Source organism: Phalacrocorax carbo, chromosome Z, assembly GCF_963921805.1.
Source record: "Phalacrocorax carbo chromosome Z, bPhaCar2.1, whole genome shotgun sequence".
Lineage (NCBI taxonomy): Eukaryota > Metazoa > Chordata > Aves > Suliformes > Phalacrocoracidae > Phalacrocorax > Phalacrocorax carbo.
The window spans coordinates 753,274-779,512 of NC_087548.1; the positions used below are offsets into that span (position 1 = coordinate 753,274).

General features: G+C 46.4%; 1 protein-coding gene and 1 long non-coding RNA gene across 3 annotated transcripts in view; one reads left to right on the forward strand and one right to left on the reverse strand.

The window, feature by feature from the left end:
* Positions 1-16,016: 16,016 nt before the first annotated feature.
* On the reverse strand, positions 16,017-20,700 carry LOC135310693 (uncharacterized). The gene is made up of 3 exons (XR_010370784.1): positions 20,082-20,700; positions 19,042-19,115; positions 16,017-16,576 (listed from the first exon to the last, which is right to left on the reverse strand). It is a non-coding gene; the product is annotated as an uncharacterized LOC135310693 (long non-coding RNA).
* Positions 20,335-26,239, forward strand: part of ATP8B1 (ATPase phospholipid transporting 8B1) — a 42,727-nt gene continuing 36,822 nt past the window's right edge. The window contains exons 1-3 of one of the 2 annotated variants that reach the window (XM_064439612.1): positions 20,335-20,600; positions 21,243-21,315; positions 23,581-23,715. The gene's annotated coding sequence lies outside the window, so the exon portion shown is untranslated. The remainder of the gene's footprint in view (positions 20,601-21,242; positions 21,316-23,580; positions 23,716-26,239) is intronic. The other variant, XM_064439613.1, reaches the window with a different exon arrangement.

Sequence of the window (26,239 nt, forward strand, 5' to 3'; positions counted from 1 at the left end):
AAATATCCCTTCGGCCAGTTTGGATCAGCTTCCTGGCTGTGCCCCCTCCCCTCCCGGCTCCTTGTGCACCAGCAGAGCACGGGAAGCTGGAAAAGTCCTTGACTTAGTATAAGCCCTACTAAGCAACAACTAAGACATCAGTGTGTTATCAACATTATTCTCATACTAAATCCAAAACACAGCACTGTACCAGCTACTGGAAAGAAAATTAACTCTATCCCAGCCAAAACCAGGACACATTCCTACATGCCAGGTAGGCCCATTTTTTCAGGACCTTGCCACTGTCCCACTGGTCTAACCCTTCACTGAAATCAACTCTCCAGAACATAGAATTACTTTCCTCCTCCTTACTTGTTTTTGCCTCCTCAGTAATCTGGTATTTGTGTACATCGGAGCAGGGACGCCTTTCTCCTAAACATGCCTGCAAAATACGGAATAATAGAAACGATCTTTCTTTTCAAATGAAGGCCACGCACACAGACACAGCCCGGATGGCTGGGCAGGGCCATGGGGATGGGGTGGGCCAAGACGAGGCTGGGATGTCAGCCCACTGAAAAACAAGCTCTTCACAAGAAACAGAGCAAATTTAGGCTCTGAAGAGGAATCAGTTCAACCTACACAACCCCTCATTTACACTCATGGACATTTCTTTCTTCATCAACCATACAGGAGTTGAGACACAACCTGGCAAACAAAAAATGGCCAAAAACACATTATGTGAAACCTGTGATGTTTTCTCCTGACTTAAAACCTTCTCTACACTTACTATTTTTTTCTGTAAGTTTACATTTCTTTAGAGTAGTGAACTCAATTTTCTTCCTAGACCACCAAATACTCATATCTGTAACTACCCTTTTTTATGTTTCATGTTTATGTGGGCTATTTGCCTGTAACTAACCATGGGCTCACAGACTCTGCAAACCAGAGCATTCCAAAATGCAATCCCATATTAAATACCACGTGGGACTAGTCCAGCATTCCTAAGCTGCTCATCCTCTATGCTGCTAAGAAAATCACTGAAATTTTAGACAAATACAAATTTTTTGTAGAGAGAAATTTGACTTCCTTTTGTTAGGTGCCTTAGTGGGTACTTCATTTCTCATTTCAGAATATTGCCTCTGTAGAAATTAAAATAATTCAGGATTTCATTCCATATTTATATTTTCTTAATAACCTCCTTCAGAGCTGCAGAGCCATGGAGGACTCATCAATAACTAAGACTTTCTCAGACTGAAAGACTTTTGAAACTGGAATTAATTTTCCTAACCTGTAAGCCTCTTGTGTTGGCCACTCGATCCTTGACCTGACAACGTGCAACATCAACACAGTGGCTTTTTGCTGGCAGCGGAAGCGGCAGCATCTGTTGCAGCAGCATCAGCCACATCGACTGAGACTGTACGCCTCTCAGCTGACTTCTGCTCGGTCCTTGCTCACTGGAGATGGTGTCCCCGCTGACTCTGGACTGTGTGTATGCAGCAGGGGAAATATTTCATCCATCCTGCAAAGACAAGAGTGGAAATGCTGCAAATTCATGCCAGGATCTTCTGGCAAGTATTCCTTCAGTGTTACTGGAGCATATTCATTATTTTACCTGAAAACAAGACAGAGATTATAATCAAGCCTACTAAAATAATAAGCTACATAAGTTTAAAGAAATACAATAGCTGCAAAGGTGTTGTGAGAAAGCCAAGTGTTTGGCAGTCACAAAACCTGTGGTAGCACAAGCAGTGCTGTCCGCAGCAGTGCTGGGCAAACACAGCACCCGAAAGCTGCAGCTGGAGCGAGAGGCAGGGCGTCATTGCCAGCCCAGCACCAGCAAGGACTGGGGGAAGGGCCAGGGAGAGTAGGAACAGAGCTAAAAGGACAGGTCTGTGCCTGAGCAAGTAAAGCACAGGCTGCAACGCCAAACACCTTTGATTTGGCTCCCAGGAAAGAAAGCAGAGGAGGCAGGATCACAGCTCACAAGGGGTGATTTCGAACAGGACAGGCTTGGCTAAACTAAATCACCTCCATCACACCTTGCCGAGAAGCTGTTGCAAAGACTAATCCCTCTCCTCGTCCTTCTCTTTGTAATCATTTGGGAATGGCTTTGAGACAAGCTGGGCCTTTCTGCCCGACCAGTTCTTGGCAGAGCAGAGAGGTATTTCGTTCAAGGACTGCGCAGCCCAGCTCTCCGCTTCCAAACCCAGAACAGTAACTGGGGCTCCCTCTACGAGCGTCTTCTACTAGTTCAGAAACAAACCAAAAGAGAACTAGAAGGTATCTTTTGACAGATAAAACACCTCCAGTCATTTTTACTTATTTATGCTGCTCTAGGTATTTATGTTGCTAGCCTGGCACATACCATTTCCAGTGGAAAACTGGGAGAGGTGTTTCTGCAGCTCAGAATTACCCTGAAAACCCTGCAGGACTGTACCTAAATATTTTCAGACAGGATTTGAATGGCCTTTTCTCCTCCACAGATTCAATTAGTAAGTACAGGATAGTGAGATACAGTAAAGGATTATTATAAAAGGAAGTGCTTTCCCCCAAACTCTTTAGAATTTGCAGTCTATTTCCCCAGAAATGTAAGGCCTGCTTTTCAGACCACAGCTTTACCTCCACACAAGCCTAGCTGGTCTCCCTAGGAAATGCCCACACATACAGAGAATGCTCAGACGTGCACGGGAGGAAAGACAAGTGTGCAGAGAGGTGAGTGGATATAAAGATATTATGTTCAGCACACCAAAGCATCTGTGCCGGACAGCAGAACACTAAGGATCCACTGACGAACAAGGTCCTGATCAGTACATGGAATTATCACCTCTGTGAGTTTAGCGATATAAGTGGGAAGCTTAATTATGAAATTGTAACCTGTGGAGAAAGATAAACAAGCTTAGACCAGCTTTTATTGCTTAGCTAGGAGGAGCCAAACTTTAGCTTCTTGTGCAGCCACTTGGGATCCACAGATGTCCCAGCCAGGGCGCTGGTAAGATGTAATGCAAAACATGTATGAACCAATTCAGTGCCTGGGTTCAGTGTATCGTGCCTGTTCTGAGCTCCACCACAGCGAACAGCTGAGACAAAGCTTTTATTTCCTTTCACCACCAAGGGCACAGGAAAAGGCAAAAGCTGAGCACAGCTGGGACAACAAACTTAGCAGTTCTGGTGAAATAAGCCAAAGTATTAGTAGCACTGTATCCTTACCTATGCAGTTCCTATTCTTGAGTCTTGTTAGGACTCCCTGTGGTACAAATGTTAATGCACTAGAACGATAAACCCGGGAGAACTAAGAGTAAAACTCCTCTGCTCTTTTCAAAGATGAAACATTGCGCACTGCAGGAAAGAAAGGGTGTCAGCTCTGTTTGAAGAGGAGTTCATGACTCGGGATGTTGATCTCTTTGGATGAAATTCAGTCCTGACTGGCTAAACATCATGTGGAGATGGTTCTCCTGGTGTTTCTCTGTTCACCTCCATCTGGCGAGCTTGGAAGAAGAATGCAGTGAGCAATACCTCTTCTTGCCAGAAGACCCTCCAGGTAGCAGATAATGCCAATGGCAGGACATGCTCTTCAGGGAAGGGATCACATATCTTGTTGACTCAAAAAACCCTCAGAAGAGCAAATCTTTCTCTGGCACTGAAAGATCTGTAGATAAATCTTCATCAGCAAGGGAGGCCTACAAATCCATCAGAAATGCTAAGTCTTAAGCTACCTAAGGTTCAGCAGGTTTGTTTTTCTGTACCAGAGAAACATTTTTTGCTTGTCTGTTTTTCAGATTCTAAACACAGTCTTTTCTGATGACACTTACAGGGATGGTAACATCTGGCAGAGGGAAGCTGGGGACAGGACATCTCAACCCACTGAAGTCAGGCTCTTCAGAGCTTCTCTCCGAGACAATAATTTGCCATTTACATGCTGCTGAAAGCATAGAAAATAGTAAGATATACATGAAATGTTTATGCCGTTATTTCCTTACTGTTTATTCCCAGCGACTTGCAGCTCTGAGGCTTCCCAGCAGCGTGACGGGGTCGCCAGCCGGGCAGCATTGTTACACAAGTTAACAGAGAATTCCAGTTTCTGGGGAAGAAACCCATCATGGGCGGATGCTGTTAGGCAAACACTACCTGCAGGCAACGTGAATCAGCCAGCGCCAGCCAGAGCCTAAACTTCTTGTTTATCTGAGGATACAGGTTGAACACTACAGGAAATCTGATTCTCAACCTACCCAAGCAAGACCCAGGAATAATTCTCCAGAGATCTGTTAAATTATTCTGGAATAAGTCATATAATGTGACATTTGTGTAAGCCTTTGCAGTTAATTTTCTTGCTGAGTGGGAGGAGGATTAGTATAAAGAGAAAAAAGACATTAGTTAAGGTACTGAGTCTTCTGTGTTGTTAAAAACTTAAGTATGCATAACTTCATGGATGGCTATACATCTTTATAAAATCAACACAGATTTCTGAGTGGTTCTGTGCCTGATCTTTAATCAGCCATAGCTTTATTGTATAACTACAGTTTTCTGTCTCAAAGCTCATCAGTCATATGAACTCTTTAAATTATCTCATAAAAATATTGTTAGTTTCTTTAATTAAAAGGTCAAAAAACTGGTTTTACCCATGCATTACAAGCACCTCAGCAAAAGCTCTTCACCTTCAAAGCAAACAAACTGACTCCCCCCATTTTCCAGAAAGCCTCATCCTTCTTTAAAGCTGTAAATGAATAAAAGCTCTGGGATAAAATTAAGTTTTCTTGACATTATCTTCCGCCAAGGCAATAGTAAGGTAGGATTCTCCCTCCAGGAACACCACACATTTCGCCAGTGCAGAGATACCATCCATCTCAGACCTGCCAGGAAAACCCAGACCTGCCAGCTGGCTGTAGCTTCTCTGTGTGCTGCCCGCGTTTTACAGCAAATCTGTGCGGAACAGGACAAAAGGTCTTGCACTCAGCCAGGCGAGCAGGCTGCGGCAGATGGCTGAGCCGCCGCGAGGGCACAGGTGCCGCGGCGGCAGCGGGCGATGCTGGGACAGGCTCCGTTCCACCGCCCGCCTGCAGATCTGCGCCTGGTGAAAACGCCTGCAGCCGGTATTCCCTCCACCACCTCTGTGTTCCCCCACTCTCCCGATATCCTTACTTAGCCCTCGTCCTTCCTCTGGTCTTTGTCCGCATTCCCCAAATGCACAGACCCCTTTGTCCCCAGACCACTGGTGCCAGAGTAAGCACTGACCTGCCTCTTCCTCCTCCACTTCTCTCCCTTCTGCTTTTCCTTTTCCACTTGAGGCATCTCCTTCCTTCTCTTTCCCACCAGATTTTCCCAGTTCTTCTTCCACCTCTTTCTCTCTCTTCTAGGCTCCCTATCTCCTTGAGTTATTTTCCTCAATCATATTTTTGTGCTTTGATGGACATATCTTTATGGTTTGAAAGCCACAGAATACTCAAGATAGACCTGAACATGTTACTTCTAAATACCATCCCCCAGCAAGCATCCCAGATGATGGGCTGTACACCAGAGACAGTCTGGTTTAGCTAAGCAGCAGCAACAGCTGAAATAATGAAAATAAATCTGCCTTTGAAGCAAGCTAAGTCAATAGATGCTAACTCACCAAATCTAATAATGACATGCTTCTTCCCGTGAAACTTGGAATAAAAGGGTCTACTTCCAAGACACTGTATTTAGGCAAATCAACAAAGAGAAAAAGAGAATGCATGTTTATGTGGGTGTACACATATAATAGAAATATATTATTGAATATTTTTTGGTCCACATAGCAGCATTTTTGGAGAAGCTGCAAATATTTACCACAGATATATCTACATTAAAATTGCTGATGTTTTTATAGAACACCACACATAAAACATAAATCACATCTACCAGCAATCTAATGCTTAGGCATTTCTAATCTGCTTGCTTTGCGAGTTTAATCAAACAAATGCTATCAACTTCTAACATCATAAATCAGCCATTTTAAGAAGTAATGGGGGCTTAAAGTAAATTAATTTCTAGTTAGCTTATGCTTTTCTGCATATTCATTTTAAGCCTTGAATTTACTCCAAATGCCTATAAAAAAAATCAAAGCGGGATACATTTTTAATGTGTAGGTGTCTGATAGCAATGAATTCTCATTTATTACAGCACTAAATATGTGATTCTCTCTGCTTTGCAGTTCAAGAGCACCCTGAAGAATGCCAGCGTTCAGAGAGAACATAGCAATGAGCCAGCTGTAGAAGGTGCCACGCTGCAGCGCTGTGTACAAAGGCTCAACAACACCTTCAACCCACACGGAAGTGGTGGCGAGCCCAGCCGTTACAGTCCAAGTTCTTCTAGTTCTAAAAGGACGGGCTATGAGTTACAATGGTGAGTAGAGCACCCCAAGGCCCCAGCTGCTACTAGCGCAGCTGGTTGCAGGTACGACCTCTCCACCCCCTCGTTATGTTTTGAACCGATCTTTCCCACAGCTCAGGGAATTTAACATGAGCTCTGCTGTGTGATTTCTTTTACGGAATACTTTCCCCTTAGTTTCAGGCTTCCAGCCGTCTCACTAGGGAACAGCATTTTGTCTTCCATAAAGCACCTTTCTGTAGAGATATGGTACACAGAAAGAGGAAAAAGACCAAAATAATGTATTTTCACTGTGCGTGAAGTTTGGTCAACCACACCAGTGCTTCCTGCCTTGTTATATTAGCAAAGACTGAACAGATTTTTTGGCCACGGTTAAATGGTTGCAAACTTGCCATTACTACTTGAAACCCCTCTTCATGTGAACACATGTGCTCTGCTGGCTAATTGCTGAACAGCACAAACCACCCCCGTGGGAAAGGGCCCGCTGCCCTGCTGACTATCCTTGTACCCACACGTCTTAAAGTTATGCACGAAGCGCAGTACCCACAAAAATGATACGTGGCCTGCAAAAGAACCACGGAAGCTTTAAGACAGGAAAAGAAGAATGATGCTGTGACAAGTTTTTTAGGAAGACTGTATGTGGCCACTTCATTGTAATGCCTCTAAAATATATATAGCCATGGCTGTTGATATAAGCCTACTCATGAAAATGTTACATAAAATGACTCTTGGAAGGTTGCTAAAAGAAGTAACTTCTCTTCAAAACAAACAAACTGACTCACTGTCACATGGTGTGTCTCTGGTAGAACAGAGAGATGCTGCTACGTGATGGATAAACACTGTGAATCCTGGTGACAACTGCCGTCCCGGTCCCAGAGCTGAACTGTGCAGGCGCAGCTGCAGCGCCTGGTGCTGCCCGCGGTAGCACAAACACAGGCTGGTCTCGAGTACAGCAGTGCCTCCTTACCTGTAGCCTGGGCCTACGTGTCCAGGGAGCCCTTGCTAGAAACCTCTGTGAAGATATGGTTTATCACACAGTGCTGGATGTCCTCCTTACAAACTGTTCGTCAAATAGAAAAAACCAAAACAATCCACATAACCTATTATTACTTTTATGTCTTAAAACCGTGGCAGCTTGTCCAGATGTGCCAGACCGCGTGGCAAGAGAGCAATTGTAGGGTACAAGTCCATGACATAATAATCCATTAAGAGCATCTGGATGCATAGCCTGCAGCCACAATCATTTGTCTGTGGTATTCTGCCTTCTTCTTCGTAATCGTATTCAGTGCCTGCCAGGGTGTGCAGCAGCACTGAAGTCACTGACATTACTTTACTAGAATGTACCTCCCGGAATTGCTTTAAGGATTATTTGATGTTTGTACAATACTCTGAATTTGTAAGTAATATTATTGCTTTCATACCTTTATTTCCTCTGGGGGATTCCATTGTTACAGTGAATTTTCATAGCATTATTGCTAAAATTGCCTGGCAGACTAGTCTCTCCCATTTTTCTAGCAGGCCAGTAAGTCAGGAGTACACTAATAACCAATGTATACTATCTGGGATAACGGTCCTAAGTAAACGCTGCACAAGGGCCTCTATAAATAATGTTGCAGTAATTTCTGACCATATAAATGCCTCCAACAGTAGCTGCAGGGAAGCACAAGACAGATCCCCTTTGGAAGCTACATAAAATAATAGCAGGCTTTTGTTGCTGCTTCAGTCAAGCCAACATACATTACCTTCTCTCAGAAAGTATGAAAGCAGCAAATTACCCAAACTGTGCACGGTATTGTGCATCCAACAATGCAGGTCACAAAATCAATAATATATGAAAACAATTGCTCAGAGATGAACAATGAAATACATTACGCGAAAGCTAAGCAAGAATAATGGTCCCTTCAGGAAAGACGCATCAAAATCACAGAAGACAGCTTGCTATACAGATTGCAGAAAAGAACAGTGACAGTCAGAAAATACTGAATTTTGATTTGTGGAAACACAGACTTACAGGGAGAAAAAAAAACAGAAAAAAATCCTTCTACAGTAAAAAAAAAAAACAACAGAAAAGGCAGACTTCCTAGGTGTACTCTGATGGCAAAATTTCAGTATTCAAAAGGGTCCAGGGACCAGTTCTGCAGGAAAATCTAAGGCCTGAGGTAAAACTTGAAGTCTGTAACACAAGACCGCAGTCTTCACACCTTTTCCTCTTTTAGCCCAGCTAAACAAAGAGCGGCGCTCGCACAAGGCTCGGCCCCACGGACTGTGTGTACGAATGGTCCGTACGCTGCTTTACACGGATGGCGAGCGCTGGCCAGTCTCTAAGCAAAACTCCATTTCCCACCGAAATACTAAACGGGAACCTGAGTAGCAATGAAGTGCCTAAGCACTCACACGGCTGCCAGACTAATTCATTTCAGCTCTTTCGGGGGGGAGGGGGGGAGGGAAGGAAGAGAAAAATACATTTCCATCCATGAAAAGTGCATTAGATACTGACTTACAAACCACCAAGGTCCAACTGGGTCCCATCATGGTGCAGGAGTAACAAACATCTGCTAACCTCTGGAGTGGTTTAATGCTGGCTGGCACACAGAGAAGCCCCTACTTTGCTACTCTTTCTCTTTGCACAGTCCCCTCGCCTGGCATGCGGTCACAGAGTCAAGTCCTAACAGTGGTCACTGGCAAATGCCCCAGTTCAGAAAGGAAATACGATGAAAACGGGCACAGAAATCAGGTCCCTCGCTTCTCAGCTCCTTGGCCTTATCCAACGGCCCTTCATTTCCAAATATTTCAGTGAGAGCATGAGTATATTCTACTGTTCTGAATTTATCATTGAAACCAACATCGTTTGTAATTTCCCAGACTTCAGTAACTCACAAAGCACTGCAACAGCTGGACAAATGTCTGAAACTTAGCCGAACTGTGCAGGATTTCCATTCCCTTCTGCTCCCTGAACCAATCTGAAGCGACAGTAAATATATCTAATGCTTTAAAAGCATTATTTTAAAACTTCACTGTCAAGATTCTCAAAAGCATGCAGCAAAGGTAGCTGCCTTGAGTTTTGGATATTTTGCTGGAGGCTGTACTTAGTGGGACTGAATCTCCAGGTGGTTCAGTACCTGTCCCCCAAAAATTCTGGCTTCTTCTGTCCTGAAGGTAGATTCATAAAAACCTTCAAAGCAAATAACAATTATTTTCCAGACTACTTAACATGACAACAGGACCGTACCGCAAATCCAGTTCCAAAGGAGCAAATTTGGACACATCGTCTCTCAGCCATTCCACTCAGTCAAGAAAGATCTACTTTATTCTGCATAAATCCAAGCTGCTGCTAAAATGGGTGCCCGCACCTCCCCTCTTCTCATCCCTGCTCATCCCCACCGGTGCTTTGCCACGGGGCCACCCTTCAGGCCGGCTCTATCAGCCGTATAAGCTTTTTTCTCGGGGTGGAGAGATCGAACTCGCTCCCGGCCTGGCCATTTTGCGGAGCCAGCTCACGGCACAGAGGGGCCGAGGCTGCCGCCAGGACCCGGGAAATGGCAAGGGCCGGCGGGAAAGGCGGCACGGCCGGCGGCGCGGGGCGGCTGCAGGCGGGAAAGGCGGCACGGCCGGCGGGAAAGGCGGCACGGCCGCCGGCGCGGGGCGGCTGCAGGCGGGAAAGGCGGCACGGCCGCCGGGAAAGGCGGCACGGCCGGCGGGGCGGGGCGGCTGCAGGCGGGAAAGGCGGCACGGCCGGCGGGAAAGGCGGCACGGCCGGCGGGGCGGGGCGGCTGCAGGCGGGCGCTCCGCCGGCAGGGTGGCGCAACCTCGCCTGGGCGCAAAAGGCGCCCCCCAGCAAACGGCAGCGGCCCCCGCCCCGCCCAGTGGGCGGCGCCCGAGCGCTGCGGCGGCGCTAAGGCAGGCGGTCCGGCGGTGTGGCTCCCCCTCTGTTGGCCGGAGGAAGGAACGGCGCCAGCGCCGGGGCTGGCGGAGGGGGAGGGCGGGCGGGAGGCTGTGCTCCCCGGGCTGGCGGCTCCCCATCGCGTGGTAAAATGCTTCACTTGCACAGATGAATATCTCGTTACAATATGCGCCGCCCTTCCGGTTTTGGGTTTTTTTTTTTCATTTTTTGCTAAAAGCCCCCTTCACTTTAGGGAAAGCATTAGTACGTAAAATGCACAGAAACAAGTGTTTTTGAATGATACATTTCTTTGTGTAAAAATCACCTGCTGACTTATTTCTTTGTGGATTATGAAAATAAAAAATATTTTGTATAGTTTTTAGAGACAAGATTAACTATTACTTGCTTTAAAAGCCAACAACACCATCGTAGATTTAGAAAACAGATGGGGTCACGGGTTCCTTCTGTACCCGTTAGAAACATTAAGCCCTGATTTCACAGCTAGATCACTTTGGGGAAAAAGTTGCTGTCTTTGTGTGGAACATCACTTGACCGCAAAGAGGGTTTGTTTTTTTTTTTACAGAAACAGGAACTTCTATAAAAACCTTGTGTATATACTTGATGGATCAGTCTCAGAAAAGGGAATGTATAGGAAACAACATTTTTTGAATAGTTGAAACTGGCAATTAATGTTACTCTCTGCAATGGGTACGGTTACAAATGGAGCCCGCTGTTTTTTTAAGCCCTCTTGCAAAGCTGCTATACTACAGTTTGTACCACAGTCTCATACCGCTGAGAACATGTGGCTCTTCACTTATGTTACCCCTTATGTTACTGGTACAAGCTGGAATCGCGACGGGTGACCTTCCGCTGGCACCACTGCAGAGCTATGCAAATGCTTGAGTAAGAAATGAAGGCATTCGCAGGAACAGTAAGGCAAAACCGAGGCGGCAGCAGGGTCCCGCACAGCTCCCTCAGCAGCGCTCGCCAGGAACAAACCCTGGGACCTGGGTACCTCCTAACCAGCTACGGCACCTAACACAGGTGAGCCAAGCGTGACCTCTGCCCGCGCAGGGCTCCTCCCTGCGCAGGATTCCAGCTGTGGAGCAGTTCACAGCTGCACCGCAACATCTGCTCAAGGGAAACGGAGATCTGTACATGGTCTAACAGACAGACACCTTGACACCTTTAGGTGTCTGGTTCCTGCAGGTAGAGAGGGGAAATGCGTTCTGATACCACTACCAAGTATGCCGCAGGTATTTCAACTAATAAATACACTGAATCCATTAGATTAATAAATTAATAAATCAATTAAATGGATAATAAAATTAACTTCAAATAACAAATAAGCAACAGCTACCAGTCTATTAATGGAGGATGATCCCTCTATTTCAGTGCAGGGGTCAAACCTCCTCCACGTCTCTATGACTATGCCATGCAAATTGCACTGTTATTTCTTTATGTGTACAAGCATAAGATAACATCCCTTAAAACAGGGAATAATGAGGCGGCTCGAAGTGCAGTTTAGCAGGCACTTCATCTCTGTGGAATTCCCTGCAGAGCTGCTCTAACCCCAGCACCACTAACGATCAAATTGGAAAGGACACCTCATTTAAAACGGAGCTATCTGTAGCAAGTGCAAAACATTGGGCAGGAAAACGCACCTCGCAGAGATGACCTTCATGAAGAAACCTTCATTACAAACACGCAAGAGACCTGTGAGCAAGCAAGGGTCAGGAATACCTGCTCCTGTATTTTGCTAGATGACCAAGTCTCTGCATTGTAAGTCACTGTAGAAAAATCTCTGCTCATCCAGTTGATGACACATTCATTTTTACAGTAAGAAGTTGGGGGGGGGGAACCACACAAAAAAAAACCACCTTGCAAAGCTTGAGACTATTCTGTTGTTAGAATAATTTTTAAGGTTGTGGCACAAAATGAAACCACCCTTTTTCTTAATTTTCATGAATAAGATTCCACCTGAAATCACATTATTATGTGAAAAGACATGAAGGCACAGGTATTCTTATGACCTGAGAATTATTTCTATAGAGTTCTGTCTACTATTGATTTTTTGGTTCCTTCACTTCTAAATATTGACTTTAGAATATTGAATCTTCCAAAGCTGAAGTAGTAGAAGATCTGCACTCGGCCTCTTTGATGCTGAAACAGGGCTTTAACCTAGGAAGACCTCTAGTCTATCAATTTTGTCTGAAAGCTTTTAATTTAAATGGTGAAAAAAAAAAGGAAAAAAAATCATAAATACTGCAAATGCCTCACTTCCAGCTTTGGTTCCAAGTAACAAGTGGTTAAACACTGCCTATCTTCTGCTTCTAATCAACTAATGCAACGTGCAGTGAGGAGGAGAAAAATAGGTATGTAAAAAACATATAGTATAAGGAGACAGCCTGCTTTGGGGCTCTCAGACCTGTCTTCACTCTGAAAGAGAACCAGCAAACACCAGACTACGTACAGGTTAGGAACACTCACTCTCAGTCTGCTTTATGATTTACATAGCTCAGTTAAGCCCCATAAATTGTCCCCAAGCTGTGCTTAGCCTGCGGCCTTCTGTTTCTGGTTCGGGATGGAGGAAGGGCTGACATACCCCAGAAGGTGACTGTTCTTCACATACAAAAGCTGCTATAAAAAGAAGATATTACCTCTCTGTACGAGCTGCCTTCTTCCTTATAGCCTTAACTGTTAGAGCTATAAAGTTGTCGTTATTACAGGATGGATGCAACTCTGTTTATGACTGCACCACTGAGCACATCTGGTGCTCACTCGTGGCGCTGCGAAGTGTGCCTAGTGGTGCAGCCTGAATCTCTGCCATGCTGGATGTAAGCCATTTGGAAAACATAATCCAAGCGTGGAAATTTCTTACTCAAGTGATCAGAGCAGGTCTGAGTAAAAAATACACAAACAAACAGATCTAAAAACATGCGTTTTGCATGCCAGTGTTGCATACAGAAGAACTTTCATGGAGCTTTTAGGAAGAATGGCCACAGCAAATAAAACCTTATACTTCTGAAAAAATACCACAGCCAAATCTTCATTTAAGTCAGAAATACCTTGAAACAAGATATTTTAAACCAGTTTAGATTAACCTTTATGAACATGGAAAAAAAATCCAGCCTGTCCAAAGCTGCCTGTGAAATTATGACAGAGAGTTGTATAATTGTAATAATTATAGAAATCCTATAATTACACATTTTCAAAATGGGCAGACCAGTATCTTTCACACATTTTAATCAACACAGAACACACCTGAGCTGCTTTAGCATACAGTGCTGTCACAATTTGTTTTCTGTCTTTGCAAACAATACAAGTTTCAGCATCCACATTTTCCTCAAAGTAATAATTTTCAAAATTACTGTCTAAATTACTTTTGCTTCCCAATTAGCTAAAAGATATAGAGAACTTCCCTCCCCATCTGGGTCATTTAGTAGAGACGCCAACGGGAAGATGAACAGGCAGAAGACTGTTTTTATAGCACTGCCTGGGAATCAGAGAGGCTTCAAACTAGAAATTCAAAAGTCTCTGAGCCGCACTGTCGGAGGCACTTCAGCTGGGCGCGGACACTGTCCTGCTCGGGGCCACGCAGGACGCCTGCAAGGCTCGGGGACCTCATCTTTCCTGGAATGCTGCAAGAAAGGGTCCTACCAGCTGATGGCTTCTGCACTATGAAATCTGTCTCCAAAGATGAAGGCTGGCACAGAAATAATTGGTCATTTCATCAACTTACAGTTGGTCTTTGTTTAATAAACCCAGGCAAAGTAAACTGAGAACATGCTGGGACGGCATAACTTTGTTATGTGTTTAATACCCTGGTGGTAATGCCATTCTCAGCCCCTCAAAGAGCTTTTCTAGTTGAATGGAGTTATACCTAAAAGATGATAGAAAAGAAAAGCTACATCATTCCCTGTTTTCTGTATATTAGGAAATATGCAAATAATAATTGGAAAATTTTAAAAAAGAATGTGAATAAATATGTGTGACAGAACTGCTTAAATATATAATTATCGATACGTATAACCCATGACAAACAGGAGCAACTATTAGTGTTAGGTGCAAATCCAGTGTCCATCAATATTTTTGACAATTAGTTATCGGCAAGAATGAACCCTGCTTTGACTGTGCTCAGTTATTTAAACCAAGATCTGCTCATTGCTTTAAAAGACCCCAACATTAAAATTTACAACCAAGGGCTGCTACTTTAATACTATATACTTATTTTATACAGCTCATTCTGAAAAGGACTGTAATGATGATCAAAATAAAAGATAGCTTTTGGTTTTGAGAGACTAGATCAATACCCAGAAAGTTTTGGGTGCGATTTCAAGTTTAGCTACAAACTTCTAGTATGATTTGAAGAAAAGGAAGCTCAGTGTTTGTGTGTTCTTTTTTTTCCCCCTATACAAAATGTAGCTGTAATTCCCACTTCTCAAAAAATAAATCAATGCCTGAAGTTCTAAAACATTCTGGTGATGAGGAACACAATGAAACCAAACAAACTCAGGTCAGGCACCTTTATATTCACCTTGGGGGTTGTACAGAAATCTGTAGGAGATCAATGGGAAAAATAATAACCTGCCTGGCAGATTCAAAACATTCCCGTAGCTGTGTTTGTTGTCAGTTTGCTTATCTCTAAGTGACTATGTTTATTAAAAACAAAATTGTTTTCCATCCCCCAGGAATTAACAGGTGCCAGGGTTAACTTCTTCAGATGACAGCAGCTCCTTCTGCAAGGCTTTGTGCAGCAGGACGAAGGACACACCGCTCCTTACGGAGGGTCACATCCTTTTACGGGATTCTGCCCTGTCCCCTCTGCTCCCTTTCCTGAAAACTCCAGCAGAGAGTGGAGCGGGAGGCTGATTGGGAAGGAGGAGTATGGCAGGGCCAGGGACACACTGCCTGCTGAAATACACATTAACTCGTGGACACAGGGATGGGACTTGTGTTTCCGCCAGACTGGCAGTGAGGAGAGGCTAGGCAAGAACCATTTCTGCTCAAGTCCTCCTAGCCTCCCAGGAAATCTCAGACCTGATGTGGTGAGTCCCAACACCGACAAAATAGGACAAATAGGAGTAGAGGGAGGGAAAAGGAGAAGGAGCAACGGTGCAGAAATGAGCTATTTTTGACTAGAGCATGTTGCTATGTTGGGGCAAAGGAGCCTGAGTGAAAGGTGAGACTGAGGAATAAAGGAGAGGAAGGAAGTATATAGGAGAAAAATCCAAAAACAGAATTGGAGATATTTGCTGGGACCGAACAAGATCAGGGCCTGTGAGCAGCAGCAGCGGAAGTTCCTTCATCATGCCCATGATTTACAGAACAGCTGCTGCATTTCCCTCAAGCTTGGACTAGTACTTTGTTAAGTGTAAAAAGTAGTATTTGGACTGGGCCATCAATCACTGCTCAGGGGCCTTTTTATCTCTAATAATCTTCGTGAAAGGGCGTCATGCAAACCTAGCTGCACATACAGCTACTTAATGAAAACTGATGTAGAGACCCAACATTCACCCCTGGACATGAATTAACTTCCTGGACAGTAATGGAATTGTCAGAGGAGTAAGTAAACTTCTGCTGCTTTGTTAAGCCAAAACGTTACTGATTTTTAATTAACTTTGTTTTTATTCCTGTGTGAGGAATCTGAGGCAGGTAGTAAAAGAGAAAGGTGCTGAAAGACCCAACTTTTGAATCCAGCGTCGTATTTTAGGTCTAGGAAAAAAAAGCCTATCTGAACAAGACTTTTTCTGGCACAGGAAAATTGAATATTGTTGCTGCTGAAAAATAAACCAAGCAAGCTCTTAGATATGTGTCAGCCCAAAACAAAGATCACTTTTATTATAGAGCAGCATCCACAAGTGGGCAGATTCTATTTCTGCAATAGCTACTCATAAATGAATAGCTAAGCAGTGTTAGCCTCAGCCAGGTTCTCCCATATACATCATGATCAAACACACTTTTATTAGCTAAGCCTGCAGCAGGAGATCAAAAGATACATGGGTTTGATGGTAGATTGATTAAAAAACTACAAGATACCAAGCATTTTGGGTTCCCCCCCCCACTCGTATACCTGTTCAATAATAAGACTAGTGTTATGCCAAACTAAGAAGGCATGTTAAAGTACATTTCTCATTTCGAGAATGGCAGAAATTCAACTGTGGTCTTTCTCACTAATTTTTCATATTATGACTTGAGAAACAAAGGTGCAACAGATCAGATGCTGGTTTCTCTACAGCCACATGGGGACTATTCCCTGGACGCAGTCACCTGAACCTCACCGCGATCAAACACAGATAACATCCTCTTCGGGAGGGGGTCTGCATGATGGGGAGCAAAGTCGATGCCCTCCGGGGAATTGCATATCCTCCTCACCTGTTGAAAGACAGGGGGATTTTGTGTTATTAAAATATCCTGATGTATGAAGAAGCTTTTCATTCCACTCAGGTTTGATCAATATGGGAAGTTTCAGCCCAAGGGGCAGGTGGTTTTAAAATGGATGACAACGTTGGAAATTCTTGCAAGCACTAGCTGCAGCTTTGACCCTACCTTCTGTGGGTGAGAAGCGGAGTTGGAATACAGCAGCTGGTTCCTGAGGAGAAATTAACCCAAACCGTGCCAACACACAACACAGCAGAGACCCCAAAGCCATACTTGGTGAGCATTTAAGCCAGTATTGCTGCCCAAATGTCACTTCTTTCCAATTTTGAGCACCTTCCCCAACTGTTTTCCTTCACCACTGTACCACTCTCTGCTCCATGCAATGCAAACATTTGAGTTCACAGGTAACCTGAACAACCTGGACGAGGGAACCAGCCCTAGTGAAATTTTACCCAGTGCAAAAACAGAAGTTATTTTTTCAGCCTCGTTAATCCCATTGATGCAGTTCACTGTGACAGCACAACGCTTTTGCTGCTGCTGAGCACGGCACTGTAAGGAGATGGTACTGCGATCCAGTACTGCAAACTGGGATGCAAGAGCGGAGACAACTGCTTTGTGCTGCAGCAGCCTCAGCCTGCGTACACACCCAAACCTCCCCGCTGAGCACATCAGCAGGGCAGAACGACCATCTGGTCACGGCGCCTGAGGATACGACTCAGTTCTCTGCCTAGGAGCTCTCACGGTGTCTGCAGGTACCGCAGAACACATCAACAGTCGTAACAAAGCATAAATGAGATACACCCATAACAAGAATGGATCCAACCATCACAAAGAGGAATTATGAAACCATAACAAGCAGCTTTTACCCTGTCTTTAAGGAGATACAGCATGGTGGATGCTGGTAGGTTAGCCTCAGTTTGCCTTAGTGTACACAGCTTCAAAAACAGAGCTACTGGGATAGGTGTTGCAAAACAAAACCAGGAACAGAATGCAGCGCAACAATTTTCAGTAGAGTTTTGGAGGTTTCACTTATACAAATAAAGTCAAATGAAAAACAAATAAAGTTTCATGTAAAAGAAAATAAAGAAGCTGGGCTGGTTTAGAAAGAAAACATGATAGAAGTACATGTTTAACTTGCATCAGCCAGCCACTGAGCAAATAATGAAAAGCTTTATTGCAGAAGAAGCATAATAAACACTAGAGCATTTGGCTTATGTTACAGTTCCCATCAACACTTCAAGAGACAGCTAATATTTTCTATTTTTTCTATCTAATCAGATCAGTAAACATCTGCATTTCACTTGCTGTAAACTGTATTATTTATGAATAAAAGCATATGCAAAAATTTCATAATAATTTCAAAAATTTCTTCATTCTTTAGGAACTTTTAGTGACCATTTTGCTCTAAGCTGGGCTATATAAGAAACTTTTCAATTATAATGGCACTCCAGGAAAGAGATTTCTGGAAAGCAATAAAAAGGGTTTAGGCAATTCTTGCTGTTACAAAGACTGGTGCAGGCTCCCATGGGCAGCTTCACGAAGAGCCCTTCCGAACACCACCATTCCCAATACCTGCTCCAGACATTAATTTCTTGGCTTCTATCAGCACCCTGCACTGTTTCAGAATTGCCCTTGGGCCTTGGTATGCCCAGGACATTTGTGGGGAGGGGGTTAATTAACTCTTTAGCTATGCCCTAAAAACCTGGCCTGTCTCCCCACACTCAAAGGAGCACAGGGGATGGGGGAGAGGGGCACCCAAACAACCCAGCCAGGGAAACAGAGCCTCTGCCCCAGCCCCAGCCGGGGCTGTCACCGCAGAGCCACCAGGCCCAAGGTCCAGGTGTGACACCCATCACAGCGAGCCACCATAACCCTACAGACTGATGGGGCTACTGCCTAGGGGGCATGAGACACCTTACAGGATGCAGGGGAGAGCTTCTGGGCAGAGCACGGGGTGGGGTGGTCAGGGGAGGCACCACAGGTGGAGAAGGGAGGGATCCAGGTGGTCTGGGGAAGAACTGCCTGATCAGCGCAGTCTGCCCTGAATTCTCAGTAAACTCCATTTCTAAACGCTTTCCTGGGTGAGGGAGTCTCTATTCTGTGTGCACCAGTGTACGTGGAGGTCAAAGCGCCTGCAGGATAAAGCCATTGGTGCTGTTTGTCCTGGGGGCACCTCCCGCAGCCAGGACAGCTGCCAGGGCTGCCACAATGAATGCAGAGACAGGGCAGGTGCGTGTCTCTGTGTGTGTGTGTGTGTGTGTGTGTGCGCGCGCGCGGCAGCAAAACAATAGCGCAAAGGCCTCTGAGACAGGGTGACCCAATCAACAAACACAGGATACAAACAGGCTAGCAAAACCTCTCAACCTCCAGATTTCAAGTCAGGGGAACTAGTAGCCAAGTACAGCAGCATCCAGGATCACATACTAAAGTTTACAAAACCTCACTGAATTAAAACTTACAGTCAGAGCTTGCCACATTCCTTTGACGAGTTCCCAGTAGGCTCCTGAGATGTTTATGCGTAATTTGCTACAGCCTCAAAGAAGTAAAATACAATGAAGAGGACTGCAAATAGATACAGCATGTAGCAGAATTGCACTACTGTCGACCCCAAAGATAACTGCTTTATTTGTTACTTAATTAAAAAGCAAAACTATCGGTCTCAAGTGTTGACAATGTCATGACTGACCATCCTCCAACTCTCCAACCCTTCCTTGAAAGGACCTGGGAACCAGGAGACTACTTTGACCTTTTTCAAAGGCCAAAAGGTTGAAGTCCTGTACCTCTTACAAAATTTTCCCTGTAACACCGCACAGTCCTACTAATTAAGATGGGATAAAGTAATCCTGTCACTTAAAAAAACACCGGGAGGGAGGCACCTATGGCAAGAGCCGTGCCTCCTTGGTGCCCAGCATCCATTCCCCGAGGCCCGGTGCCCTGGGGTGCGCTGAACGCTGTCTTTGTGCCAGACTGACCGCTGCTCCTGCACACGGTGGGGTGACGAGCAGACGGCGGTAGCCGTCACCCCAGCCCTCATCGGTACAGTGTTGCTTTTCTGTCAGGCCTCACCGGAGCGGTGAGTGACGAAGCCAGGCCAGGCTCCCTCAGCACTGGCCCAAACCCACGCAGGACTGTGCTCTGCTCCACGCCTGGCCTTTGTCGGTGGGGAGGGGGGCCTGGGGCTCTGTCCTCCTCCTCCCTCAAGGGCTCGGGAGCCGCTGCTCCCCAACCCTCAGCGTGGCGTGGCCCAAAACACCGCGCGAGTCGCCCCGCACTGCCAGTGCCGCGCTACCCAAGAGAAGCGCGCTGCTGTTGGGGCACCCGCAGCATCTCTGGGTGACGAAAGAACCACAGACACCACGTAAGGGAGGTGCAGATACAGAGGGGCAGAGCCGGGGCGGCCTTGCCACACGGCGTATCGTGAGGAAGGGGAGAGACGAAGCCTCTTCGTCTGGGGTAATGCGTTCTGTTTGCTCTTTACTACCGCCAACAACATTTTCACCTCATGATTCAGCTTTTGGCCCCTCAGGCCCGGGCGCCCATCCTGCTCCTCTCTGAGCCCGTGTGCGAACCGCCGCCTCCCGCCTTCCCCGACGCCGGAAAGTCGCGGGGAACCCTCCGCAAAGGGGAAGCGCGTTTTGCGGGCCCTCGGCGGGAGGGGGTTCTGCTCACGGCCCGGCCCGGCCCGGCCCCGCCACCCCTCACCTACCGGGGCGGCGGCAGCCGCAGGGCTCGGCCGGCCGGGGAGAGGCGGGGGCGGCGCCGCCCCGCCGTGGAACCGGGGCCGCGACGCCCGGGGGTCCCGCCGCCTCCCCTCTCGTGGGCCGGGAGCAGCCGGGCCGAGACGGGGCCGGAGCGGCCCCTCCCCTCCTCCTGCGCGGCGGGGCCGGCCCCGCCAACCGGGGGAACCCGTTTGTCCGGTCTGACGGCGGCTCCCGCGGGGCGGCCGGGCGGGCGCGGGGCCGTCGGAGGCATGAGAGGGCCCTGAGCGAGCGAGCGGCGCCGGGACGCGCGCCCACAGGTGCTGCCGGCGGGCGGGCTGGGGCCGCGCCGCTCCCGGCCGCGGGGCGCTGCCTCTGCCGGCTGCTCCCGCCGAAACCCGGGCGCCGCGGTACCGGCGGAGCGGGGCCGGTCCCCGGCCGCACCCGCGGGGCCGTCCCGGGGCCGCTCGATTCCGCGCGGGTGGCAAAGTCCGGCGAGGCGGGCGGCCGTGCCGGGAGCGCGGGTGGGGCGGGCCGGGGCGCTGGCGGAGCGGGGGCAGCCCCCGCAGCGGCCGGGCGGCCCGGGGCGCGCCGCGGGGCCCCGTGCAGCAGGTATGTCAGCGCCGTCGGGCGGCCGCTGCCCCCGCGGGCGCCGGGCCGGGGGCCCCGGGACAGCTCTGTCACACGCCGCCACAGGAGGGGTCAGCGCTGGCCCCCGGGCCGACCCGGGCCGGTTCTCTCGAGGCACCATCTCCTTAATCTGGAGCCCGATGGGGTTTCGTGGGGTCCAAGCAGCTGCGAGGCCGCGCTCCGCCGGTGCGGGCTCGGGGTGTGAAGGCAGCCGGGGCTCCGCCTCGATGCCTCCTGCTCGGGCGGGGCCGGGGCCCGCGGCCGCTCTTTGCCGGTGGACTGGGGACGTCCGGGCGCGCCATGAATATTTAAACAATTCAATATTCGTTTAGAGAAGAGCGGATTCACCAGGGGACCGTGAGGCGGCTGGTGCCGAGGCCGGCGGCGCGAGGGCCCTTGTGCCAGGTGAGGCCTTCGCTCGTGGCATGGCGTGGTGAGGTGAGGGGTGGTGAGGTGAGGCGAGGCCACCGGGCTGGCCACCCATCCGAGGGGCTCTTCTCACCTCTGTGCCTCACGGGACGGCGCGTTTCGGCAGCGTCGATTGAAACCTGTGCAGGGATTTGAGCCTCCCTCCCACCCAAAAAGATGTGCGTCCGCTGATTGTCAGGTTTACCACAGAGCCTCCCCAGTCTGAACCTTTGGGTTAAGGAAAGAATAAGTATTTGCTGGGAGGTAAGGCACAGGGGAACAAATGCAGCTTAGCTTTCTCCCTGAGCGTTTTACTGACTTGCTTTTGTGGCCTTGGGCTATTGCTCTGCTTTTGGCTTTTTTGATTCTCCTCCCGCCCATATCTATAAATGAGGAAAATAGCTTCAATGGTTGTGGGGTGATTATTCATTAATCGATGTTTATACAGCCTTTAGAGCAGTAATAGGTGTCCATATTAAGGAGCTGTCATAATTCTGCAACAGAAAATACCGGAAAAGTTACTTGGGAGGTCAGTCGCTCACTTGGGAGGTGAAAAGCATTTTTTGACACTCCCCCCACCAAAAAATCAGTATCTCGGTCATGTTTCATACTGCTTTGTGTCTATAGCTTAAATAGCATCCGTTCTCTTAGAGTCTGAATTGAACTGTGTTAAATGGAGCAGCTAATGAAGCGTTTCTCCATTGGCTTGAATGTCCACAGAAACGTTTTGAAACCGAAGAAGGCATACTGTACAGGGAGCTTCTGGCAATAAATAGTTTCTGGTAATGAGTAACAGTGCGGGGTCTTTTATGCTGTGTGTGTGGTGGGGGGTCTGGATGTAAATGGCTGGAGAGTGCCCTGGGCAAGTCAGAGGGACTTGCAGCTAACCTGGTTCTTGCACACTCCCTACCCCTGTAACTGCTGCTGGAGTTCCTGGATTTAACTCCCTGCGTAAGTGCCTCTGCTGGCTCAGATTTGCTCACAGTTTGCTGTTTGGTCCTGGGGTTTTATTTGTCTTTCTCTTCAAAGTCTGGTTCAGGTGTCAAGTGGTATTTGCTCGTTTCGTGTTTTTCCTTGTCAGCTTCTGCACTGCTGTTGCTGACATTCACATGAGAGTGTGGTTGCTTTTGTATCTGTCCCAACCCTGTGTTTGTCTCTTTGTTAGCATGTAGGTATCGTAAAGATTATTTTCGGTAGCTTCTAAACTGTTGTCTTCAGTTAATTCTCCCTTGTGAGACAGTCCATGAATGTTCTAGTCCCGTGCTTTGCAGTTCGTGATGGTGAATTAAAAAAGCCACTTGTTCACTTTGCGTTGAAGCCCTCTATTTAAATTAGCTAGAACTTATTTTCCATGCTCTTTTGTTGTTGTGGCTTTTATTTTGTTGGCTTAGGTAATTGTATTGGGCCCGATTGTAACGTGCTACCTGCATTTACATATGGGGAGGGGTTTGACTGATTTTTGTTTTAATTATGAGGGGGTTTGATGTTCGTCCCAGGCTGATTCCTTTATCTGGCCTCTGTTAAATGAGATGCTTTGTGTAGATGTAATTGAATGCAGGATATTAGCCAGGAGCATCTGAAACCTAACCCTAGGTCTGTCTGTGACTTACTGTATGGCCTTGGGCAAATCACTTAACCTCTCGGTGTTTCTGTACTTGCCCAGGTAAAGAACATGGTCCTCATTATATCTCTAGGAGACTGATGAAGCACGAGCTCTCAGCCCTGCTTTGAAGATGCTGTGCTCTGTGACAGAGCACTGCTGCTGCAACTTTGCTTTTCAGCAAGCTTACAAAATTATTCTGTAACGTGCAGCGGTGTGTTTAGTGCTGTGTGGTTTTTTCTTCATGTCTTCTTCTACAAATTACAAATATATTTTTGACAGTGGAGATGGACAGCTTCAGCAAGTTCATGGATGCTTTGGTTTGCAAAATGTTACACAATTATGCACAGGGAGATGTAAAGCAAAAGCAACATAGGAAAAAAAAAAAGGTGGGGGAAGAATAAGCAGTGTAGAGAAAACAGGAAACAAATCAAGGAAAGAGCCAGGACATTTGCCAAAGTGCCTTTCTGCCTGAGAGGAGGAAGAGGAGGTAGTATGAAAGGGTTTGGAGAACTAACCAGAAATCTCTTTTTATCAAGAAAGCTTTGCAAGGCAAGTTAATTTCACTGTTTGCCTAAAAGTTGGGGGTTTTTTTGCAAGCACACAGTGTCATGAGGTGGAAGTCAGCCAAGAAACCATTTTCTAATGTTGTTTCGTTACAGATGGAGCCTAATTTAAAGTCCGATACAAGGGATTCTTCTTGAGCGGCCGGTGGTCCCTGCGCTGACAGTACAAGCCTTTCAAGCTACATCTGTAATGCAGTCTCTTGATTCGATCACAAACAGCGTTGGATAAAGGTCAGTTTAGGAAAATATCTTTAGTGTCAGTTTTAGATGCTGACAGAAAAGGTGTATTACTATTTAATCTCCAACCTTGTTCGCAGGAACTGACCTTTATTTTTTACAGTTAAAAATACCAGCTGGTTTTGATGGGGGAGGGTAATATCTAGGAAAATATTTAAAGCTCCAAAAATCTCCACACCAAACAATATGGTTTATGTGTGCACAAGATAATTATTTTTTCCTTTACTAAAACAAAGATATGTTGTTTTATAACATGAACCTTGAAAGGCAACGTGATGATCTCTGGAAGAGGCAGGTTGAAATCCCTTAGAGTATACTCGAACCTACAGCTTGAACAAAGGTTACCAACTTTATCTTCTGCAAAGATAACTTGGGTTGGCTTGGACTTTAAATGATGGAAAGTCTGCATATCTGTTAATGAAAAAACCTAGTGGAGATAATGGGTAAAATTATTATTTTGTTTCTGCAAGTGGCCCACCTTCAACCATCCTTGCTTAGCCTCAGGCAACTTGGACTGTGGGCTGTGGGTCTGCCTTTGTGGTTATTATTTCCTGTTAAATTGTTGGTGACTAGTTATTCTCATCCTTGTGTAGGGTCCTGTTGGCTCATAGCGATCAATTCACTTATATTGGAATGTCCTTCATATTAATTTTCATACATAGCAATTTTAAAATTTTAATAGGTAGCTATATTGTTGAGTACACAATGGCCACTGGTTTAATTCTAGTGCTTCCTCTCCAAGGGAGGTGTGCTGTTTTGTTTTTTAAATGAGGTGCTTTCCTCCAGCTGGTGCGATCATGCAGAACCGAGATCGGAAGCATTAGGAGTGAAGGCACCTGAAGCTGGTGTCCCCCATGTTTTCATTTTCTTCTGCCGATGCTGTGGGTTGGGTTTTTTTTCCTTCCTTTCTCCCCCCCCCCCCCCCCCCCCAAGATTGGTCTTGGACATCTGTCAACAGTACAAAACTGTACTCCCTCTTTCTGGTCTCCTCTCCCAGAGGGTTTCAGGGTTTTTGTGCCTCAGCTTGTTTGCTGGGTCTTCAGTACGTTTGTTGGGGAAATTGTCACATCCCTTCAGCCAAGTTTGGAAAGAACAGTTTTTGGAGAAAGTATGATTTCACAGAGCTTGATGATACCAAAGTGTTACCATTCTCCACTGGTGCTTACCTCCTGATGGTGTAAGTAATTAGGGTCATCATGGCATCCCAGGAGGGACTGCATTTGATTCCTTGTAAAAGAAGGATCTGCGGATATTACCAGGTTGGCTGTGTATGATGCCAATGGAGCTGGAAGTAGTCCAGTTTGGCAAGTCCTTGATCCTCGCAGTTAAAAAGGTAGAGCTGAAATGCGGTTTTGGAAGCACCTTTTTTAACGAGTGGTTGCCCTCGGTACATCACACAAGGCTGGGGGATGTGTTTCCAATTGCAGTGTGAGCTGAAGGAGGTGTCTCCCAGTACTGTGCCCAGGCATTGCTTCGTGGCAGAATAGCCTCATTCTAGTACACACCTTTTGCCAAGGCACTTTGTTTATATAGTGGGAAATAACAGTGCAAGTTTGCTTATGTCTTTATTTCTCCGGCATCCTTATTCTGTACAAATGTGGCACGTCTCTTTCCCTGCTTCAAACATGGGCAGGTTGATAATGTTACAGTTTTGAGCGAGGCACTGTGGGCTTCGGCACCTCAGCAAATAGCTGTGTACGCACGCTCTCCATCAGTTGTCTGCACCGTGGTATTTCCAGGTTTTTATCCTGGCACTAAAATTGGAAAGTTGTTGGTAAGGGGAGATAAGGAGAAATCAGTTATTCACTGGAGTTTAACCTCCTCTGGTGGATATTAATGCTGATGTTACTGCTCATTCTCAGTTAGCGTACAGGTGTAAGATGCGTTATTTCTAATCAATAGATACAAGAAGATGTTAACTTTATGATGCTAATGCTTATGGAAAGTTAAATTAACCTCTCCTATTCAGACTAAATTCTAAGCGGCCTCTGCACAATTTGTGGTCACGAATTGCTTGAAATGACCTTTTTTTAGAAATGTTTTCTGTGAGATGAGGTGCTATTGTGCATCAAAATATCTAAAAGTGTGTGTGTGTATTTATACATGCATATGCGCATAAAATGTGGGGCTGGGTGAACTACAGCAATAGATAATACAACCAAGCTGACTCATATGAGACCTGTTGCTTACAAAACAGGTTCCCCAAGGATTTCTCATGTTGCAGTGATAGCCTGAGTCTCCGAAAAGCACTGTTTGAATCTTTGGTGGTTCTGTTGTGCAGTGAAGATCTCGGACTCATCAGGTACAATGTGTGTTCTGGTGTCCTGGGATTTGTAGGTGCACTACTTCACCACAAGCATTTTATCCGTAGCCATGTTTTACTCACCTGAATTTTAACCTTTTTTGGTGGGAATTCTGAGTCACCTCACAGTAGGCATGTGTTGGCAGTTTCAAGGTGGGAACCTTCTGCAAGGTCACAGTGCAATGAAGAAGGTGTGTAGGGTCAGGAGTCTGTTTC